The following is a 6974-nucleotide window of genomic DNA, read 5'->3' as shown; positions in this document are numbered from 1 at the left end:
GGTGGACTGAGGGAGGGAGGGCTCTATGAAGGATATTTTTGGGAAAAAGTATTTATCCATGGAAATTTCTCAGTACCTAAGGAAGGGCAATTTCAGGGACAACACAGGTTCTCTCACCTGCGAGTACCAACGTTTTTAAAGCACAGGCTCTTAATTGCTTCATGTCCTGACAAACCCGTCATAAATTGAAAATACGGTAAACCAAAACTGTGTGTAATACACCTAACCTATCTAAGTAGCCTCACCGAGCTTACCTGTGGGCAGAACACTTACATGAGCCTATAGTTGGGCAAAATAATCTAACACAAAGCCTATTTTTAAAAAAAATTTTTTTAAATGTTTATTTATTTTTGAGACAGAGAGAGACAGAGCATGAATGGGGGAGGGGCAGAGAGAGAGGGGGACACAGAATCTGAAGCAGGCTCCAGGCTCTGAGCTGTCGGCAAAGAGCCCGACATGGGGCTCGAACCCACGACCGTGAGATCGTGACCTGAGCCGAAGTCGGAGGCTCAACCGACTGAGCCACCCAGGCACCCCAAGCTTATTTTTTTTAATAAATTTTTTTTTTTAACATTTATTCATTTTTTGAGAGAGAGACAGAATGTGAGCGGGGGAGGGGCAGAGACAGAAGGAGACACAGAATCCCAGGCAGGCTCCAGGCTCTGAGCTGTCAGCCCAGAGCCCCACCTGGGGCTCCAACCCGCAAAACGCTAGATCACGACCTGAGCCGAAGTTGGTCGCTTAAGCGACTGAGCCACCCAGGTGCCCCAACAAAGCCCATTTTATAATAAAGTGTTGAGTATCTCATGCGACTTATTGAATACTGTACCGAAAGTGAGAAACGCATGGTTGTATGGGGGCAGAGTGGGGTGAGTGTGTCAGCTGTTGACCCTCGTGGTCGCATGGCCGCCCGGGAGCCGTGGCAGAGAATGGCGCCGCTCATCTCCAGCCTGAGAAAAGATGCAAATTCAAAGTTTCAAGTACGGTTCCAACCGAACGTGTCATTTTTGCACTGCCATCAAGACCAAAGCTCCTAAGTTGAACCATCCTGAGTAGGGGACCATCCGTACCCCCATCTTATGGACAAGGAAACTGAAATGCAGAGAGATGAATTCACTTGTCTAAATCCCTGAGGATTTAGGAAGCAACCCTTAGGTCTGTATCATTCAGAGCCCGTCTTGTAAGAGCTAATCTCTGCCAGCTCTAGAGAGATGGGCTTCGGTGAAGGAGCTGGTAAAAGCTGACAAGGCCACGTCACTGGCCTCTCAGTGGCACACCATAAAACACCAGGTGCCACTGCCTGCAGAGCCTCCAGCTGGGGGCTACCGGGGTCAGCAGTGGTGGGAGGGGCTTCAGAGCGGAGGTGGAAGACGGTGCTGGTGGCCTCGGCGGTCACGGTGGGCAGCCAGTAGTCACCTCGTGGCACAATAGCTGACACTTATTGGGCACTTACAGTGTACCAGACGCCAAAGTGCTTAGGATGGATTAACTTATTTCCTATTTATAATCCCCATTCTTGCAGATTAGGACACTGAGGCCCGGGAAGGGAAGATAACCTTCCCAGGTTATAGGTTATAACCTTCCGTATCTAGTAAGTATGGGGCCGGCATGCACAGCCAGTATGTTGATTGCCGGGCTTGTGTGCTTCAGAACTGTGTGGTGCTGCCTGTCCTAGATGCCTATAAGGGATGTAACAGCTTGAAGTGTGCTCAGCTGATCAGTAGTGCACCCCAGGAAAGAAGAGGGCAGGCGTGACAGATTGCAAAAGTGGCTTCGGGACTCTGCAGCTCCTTCCTCCGGGAGACGAAGTCCGCTTCCCAGCCCCTGAGTTTGCTTGGCCTCGTGACTTGCCCTGACCAAGAGAATATGGCGGAAGTCAGGGGGCACCAGTTCCAAGCCTAGGCCTCAAGAAGTCTTCCAGCTTCCGCTCTCCCCACCCTTGGGACCCTGCCGCCACAGGCAGAAGCTTGGGCAGGCTAGCCTGCCGGCTGAGAGATGCGTGGCCCAGTCACCCTCTCAGTCCGGCTGAGCCCGCCGTGTGAGTGAGGCAGTCCTAAAGGCCCCAGTGACCTGCCAGGTCACCACAGACACATAAGCCAGCCCAGCAGAGCCTGTGTAGAAGCCACCCAGCTGACCCACAGAGTCGTGAGTAAATAAATACAAGTTTCTTGTTCTCAGCCGCTGCTGTGTGGCTTGTTATGTAGCCATAAATACAGCAAGAAATACCTCGAGGAGAAGGAAGATACGAAGTTGGAGGCATTCCCACCAGGCGGTATGAATAAGTAGAAACCCTTGAGGCAGGGAAGAGAGATTCAGAGGAAGATGACGGGGAGAACCTGCCTGGGTCCCTCAGGACCCAGCACCTCACCTCTTCTCACTGCCACCAGGTGGAGAGGAATGGCAGTACTCTTCTGGAGAGAAATGACAAGATGGTGAGTGAAGAAGCTGTCAGCTGACTTTGGGAAGACAATCCCCAACCAGGCAGAGGTGGCCGCCTCTCCTCTCCACAGATACAGTGGTGGGTGCTGCGTGTGGGCAGAGAGAGGCCTTGAGAGAGCCCCGTCCGCCGTGGACAGACTCCAGCCGCTCCCATCTGGGTAGCAGGGATCCAGACAGTGAGCTGTGGGAGCCTCAACTCAAGCAGCAGCTGTGCGAGTGAGGCGTGGAAAGAGGGGAGAAATGCTTAGGATGCACCTTGGAGCCAACTGAAATGGGGGGAATGGCCACTGCGGAGGAGGGGCGGCCTAAAATAACACTGCCGTTCAGAGTACAAAAGGATGCCCCGCAACAAACAGAACAGATGGAAAGATTAAAGGATACTTACTAAGTGTCATCACCGTACAAAATGTACCTATTATGGTATAACCAAGTGTTTCTGGTGATGACATTGGTAATTTTTTGACGTAGCCTACCATCTGCCCTTGCGTTGAAGGATCACCCTTCCTTGAGGGATTTGAATTTTAAAAAGAATCAAAGCCCGCAGGTAAACGGGAGATCCTGTATTGGTAGAATTCCAGGCAGCCATTGAAAAGTGGAGCAAGGGTTTTTCTTTTACGCGGGCCACTTCCCCGGGCTTTTGGCCTCAGTGCCAGCCGCAGAACCACAAAAAGGGGACCTCGGCCTCGGACACTTTTAATTCCCTTCCTCCAAAGTTGCCCCTGTGTTTCTCGGACTTGGGGGAGCGGCTCTGTCCACCCCCGCCCCACCAGGCCCTCCTGCTCCGGAGCGCGAGGGTAGAGGACGGCCGAGCCCCCCCCCCCCCCGCGGCCGCCAGAGGGCGCTGCGCAGTCGCCGGGTGCGCCGAGGCCGCCTGGGCGTGTGGCCTGGCGTGGGCATTTTTTGTGTTGTTTAAATGCCAGCGTTTACTGCTCACTCTTTTCCCAAACGTGTTTCTAATTTACCCGGTATTTCTTCTACGTGAAAAACTTTAGAAGAAGAAGAAAAATTCACGCTTAACTTTAGTTCCAGGGTGGGCAAAGGGGTTTGCCACCAAATGCGGTGTGGTTCCAGAAACCTCTGGTACTGGGGCCGAGCAGCCAGCAAGGGCTCCCCAGACGCTACCCCTGGGTTAGGACGGAGGCACGCTGAACCAGCACACCGAACCCAGCTCCTGGAAATGCTCTTGCTAACAATCAGCAAGCCCGCAGGCTTTCGGCTCCAGAGGAGGGTCCGTTTCGGGCCGGTTCTGGAGCTGGTGGCCGCGGCCGGGCGGAGGGGCCACGCCGCGCCCCGAGCTCCCGCGGTGCCCCGGGCGGAGTGTGGCGCTCGGGGGAGGGGGGCGCGCGGCCGGGGCCCCGAGGTTCCGCGGGGGGCGGGGGGCACAGCGGGCGCTCTGGGGCAGCAGTGCCGGCGCAGGGCGAAGTCGGGGAGGCACAGGGCCGGGGCTCCATGACGAGCGCAGAGGGGGCGTCCTGTCTGATGGGGGTGGCGGGGACGGTTCCTCGGGCTTGGGTGGAGGCGAACAAGCCTGACCGCCACAAATAGAAGGCATGGGCGAAAAGACCCAAAGACCTTTTTTTGATTGCTGGGAGGTCTTGGGCAGAGAAAGCTCCTAATCCCCGGGGTGGGAGCTGGGGTGAGGTTCTGGGGGGAGTGTCTGATTGGCGGCTAGGTTCTGTTTTTCAGACCTGGAGGGGGGGGAAAAATCCCCTGTCCCCTGGGGAGATTTCTCAGTCACTTTTCTCCTGCAGGAAGCTGCTTCTTGTTGGAGCCTCCTGGGATTGGCAGAGTTAAAATCCTTTAACCCAGGATGCCTTGGGCCTTTTGTTCAGCTCTGACAATGGAATTGGGTGGAGGGGGCTGGGAAGGCAAGTAGCTGGGTCTGGGTGTATCCATGGGGTGGGGGTCTGGTAAAGCTGTGTGCAGTCACTGGATGAAAAAAGCAATTTAGTCGTGTGTGTGTGTGTGTGTGTGTGTGTGTGTGTGTGTGTGTTGGGGGGAGGGTGCAAGGGAGCCCAAGGCAAGGGGCACCAGCTCGTTAACACATGTGTATGAGTGCCTGCTGTGTGCTCAGCAAACCCTTAATTACTCAGGAAGACCTTCCAAACTGGGAACTCAATATTGGTCCCTAAAAGGTTGGGTAATGGGTTTTTCTTGCATCTGAAATCCGAGGGAACAGACCTCTGGCTCCCCTGGGCTCCCAGATTCTTCTAGATGGCTTTGTCTTCTAAAATTCTGTGCTCCCACGGGACAGCACTTAGTTAAGGACATCAGAAATGCATACCCTTCAACCATATTCATCATCCTAAAACTCTTGCTTTGAATATATCATGTCCTCATTCTGGTCCTCAGCAGCACCCACTACTTCAAGGGGCTTAGGGTGACTGTGTTCAAGCCCTCTCACCATGCAGACTTTTCTTCCCCAGCTCCCCACGTGCATTTTCCCCTGAAGCCAGCCTGGCCCCTCATGGTCCCTTGGGCTTGTCGGTGGCTCTGCTTTATTTAGACAGGGAAGATCTCTTTGAGGAGGTGACTTTCGAGGCCTTCTGGTTGGGAAGGACGCAGCCCTGTGGAGATCTGGGGAAGAGTGTTCCAGGGCAGGAGGGATAGTGAGTGCAAAAGCCCTGAGGCAGAAATACACTTGTTGTGTTCCAGGGTGGGCAAACCAGGGAGGCCACTGCCACTGCCTGGTGGCAGGGGAGGGGGAGGACAGTGTGAACAAGGAGATTTGAGGGGCTCAGGGGACATAGGCAGGGACTAGATTACCAGTCCTCATGGGCCAAGGTAAGGAGTGTGAGTTTAATTTTGATTGCTGTAGGAAGCCTTTGGAGCCTCTTAGTTGGGAGTGAAGAGATTTCATTTACCCTTTAGAAAGATCACTCTTGCTGCTTTGCAAAGCATAGTCTAGGAGCCGAGGAGAACAGTTAAGATGCGATCGCAGAAGTCCTGGCAAGAAGAAACAAAAGCAGGGTGGTGGCTATAGAGATGGTGAGATGCAGTACTGGTTTCTGGAACAATTTTGGAGGTGTAGTAGGTAGGACTTACTGATGCTCTGACCTATGACAGAAAAGAGGAGTTAAGGATGATGCCTCCATTTTTAGGCCAAGTGGATGGAAGGGATGCCCATGTTGGGGGAAGAGATGGATCAGTAGTTCTGTTTTGATAGCCCCCGCCAAGACCTATCAGACATCAGCTGGACACACGGAGGCAGGTTTGGGTCTGGAATTCAGGGGTGCCTTGCCTTCAGACTTAAATTTGAGACTAAGCATGTAGATGGTGTTCCAAGCTGTGGCCTGGATAATTCCACTCAGGGAAAGAGTAAAGACAGAAGAGAGAGGGCTGGCCCTGAAGCCATGGCCACATTTAAGGCTCTGGTAGAAGGAAACCAGTAAAGAAGCCTGGGAAGAACAACCTGTGAAGTTGGGAGACAAACCAAAAGATTCTGATTCTAAGGAAACTCAGCCAAGGAAGTATTTCAAGAAGCAGGATGTATTGGTCTGTTATTGCTGGGTAACAAACAGCCACAAAAATCTCAGTGGTGTATAACAGTAAATATTTCTTTTACTCATGCATTGTGGGTCATCTGGAGGTCAGCTAGATGCGGCTGACCTTGGCTGGGCAGCTCTGAGCTGCACTTGGGTCCGAGCCTGTTCTATATATCATCCTTGCACTGGCAGGGTGGTTAGGGCAGGTTTTTTCCCATGGCAATAACATTGCCACAAGTAGGCAAGTGGAAACATGAGATGCCTCCTAAGGCCCAGGCTTAGAACGGACATCATGTCACTTCCTCCTATATTCCAGTGGCCCAAACAGGGTTACACAGCCAGGCCCAAAGTCAAGGAGCCAGAAAGTATACTCTGCCTCCAGTGGGGGCAGGGGGTGGAGACTGCAATATCACATAGAGATATGGACGCAGGGAAGAGTGACAAGAATTAGGATCAAGAATCATTCTCTGTGATCAAACATGTTCAATACCACTTGGAGATTTGGTGAGACAAGGGCCATGAACTGGCCATCAGTCTAGTCAAGGTATGGGTCACTGGCACTCTTACTAAGAGCCATTACACCAGAATGAAAGGGATAAAAGCCCGGGTGGAGTGGGTGGAGGTGACAACGGGAGGTGGAGGAGAGGGCTGTCAGTCTAGAGACATCTCTCTCAGGAACATCCGCTCTGCAGAGGAGTAGCCGGCAGGAGATGTGAGGCTAAGGCTAATATGTTTTTAAAGTTAGGGAATTAAGTCTGTTTGACTTTGATGGGAAGGATCTAGTAGAGAGGAAGAAGTGAGGTGTACCGAAGACAGGGAATACTTGTGTGGTGAAAGGGGAAGGGGCCCAGGGCTCAGCTGGAGGGGCTGGCCACAGATGGGTGCAGAGAACACAAAGCTGCAGAGTTTCTGGTGGCTTTGGTGGCAGCACGATCACACATTTGGTCTGACTGTACCTCTTTTGTCTCTGAAGGATAGTCTGAGGTCAGATGGAGAGTGAAAGAGGAAGAGTGTTGAAAATATGCAGAGAGAGGAGAAAGTGTGAAGTTG

General features: G+C 52.8%; 1 long non-coding RNA gene across 1 annotated transcript; it reads right to left on the bottom strand.

The window, feature by feature from the left end:
- Window positions 1–795: 795 nt before the first annotated feature.
- Window positions 796–2788, bottom strand: LOC109264167 (uncharacterized). The gene is made up of 2 exons (XR_002078644.1): window positions 2369–2788; window positions 796–950 (listed from the first exon to the last, which is right to left on the bottom strand). It is a non-coding gene; the product is annotated as an uncharacterized LOC109264167 (long non-coding RNA).
- Between the last annotated feature and the right edge of the window lie 4186 nt (window positions 2789–6974).

This window comes from Panthera pardus, unplaced genomic scaffold (assembly GCF_024362965.1).
Source record: "Panthera pardus isolate Hobbes unplaced genomic scaffold, ASM2436296v1 HiC_scaffold_25, whole genome shotgun sequence".
NCBI classification, from domain to species: domain Eukaryota; kingdom Metazoa; phylum Chordata; class Mammalia; order Carnivora; family Felidae; genus Panthera; species Panthera pardus.
The sequence above is the reverse complement of the archived record's forward strand: the minus strand, read 5'-3'. Positions and strand labels throughout refer to the sequence as shown.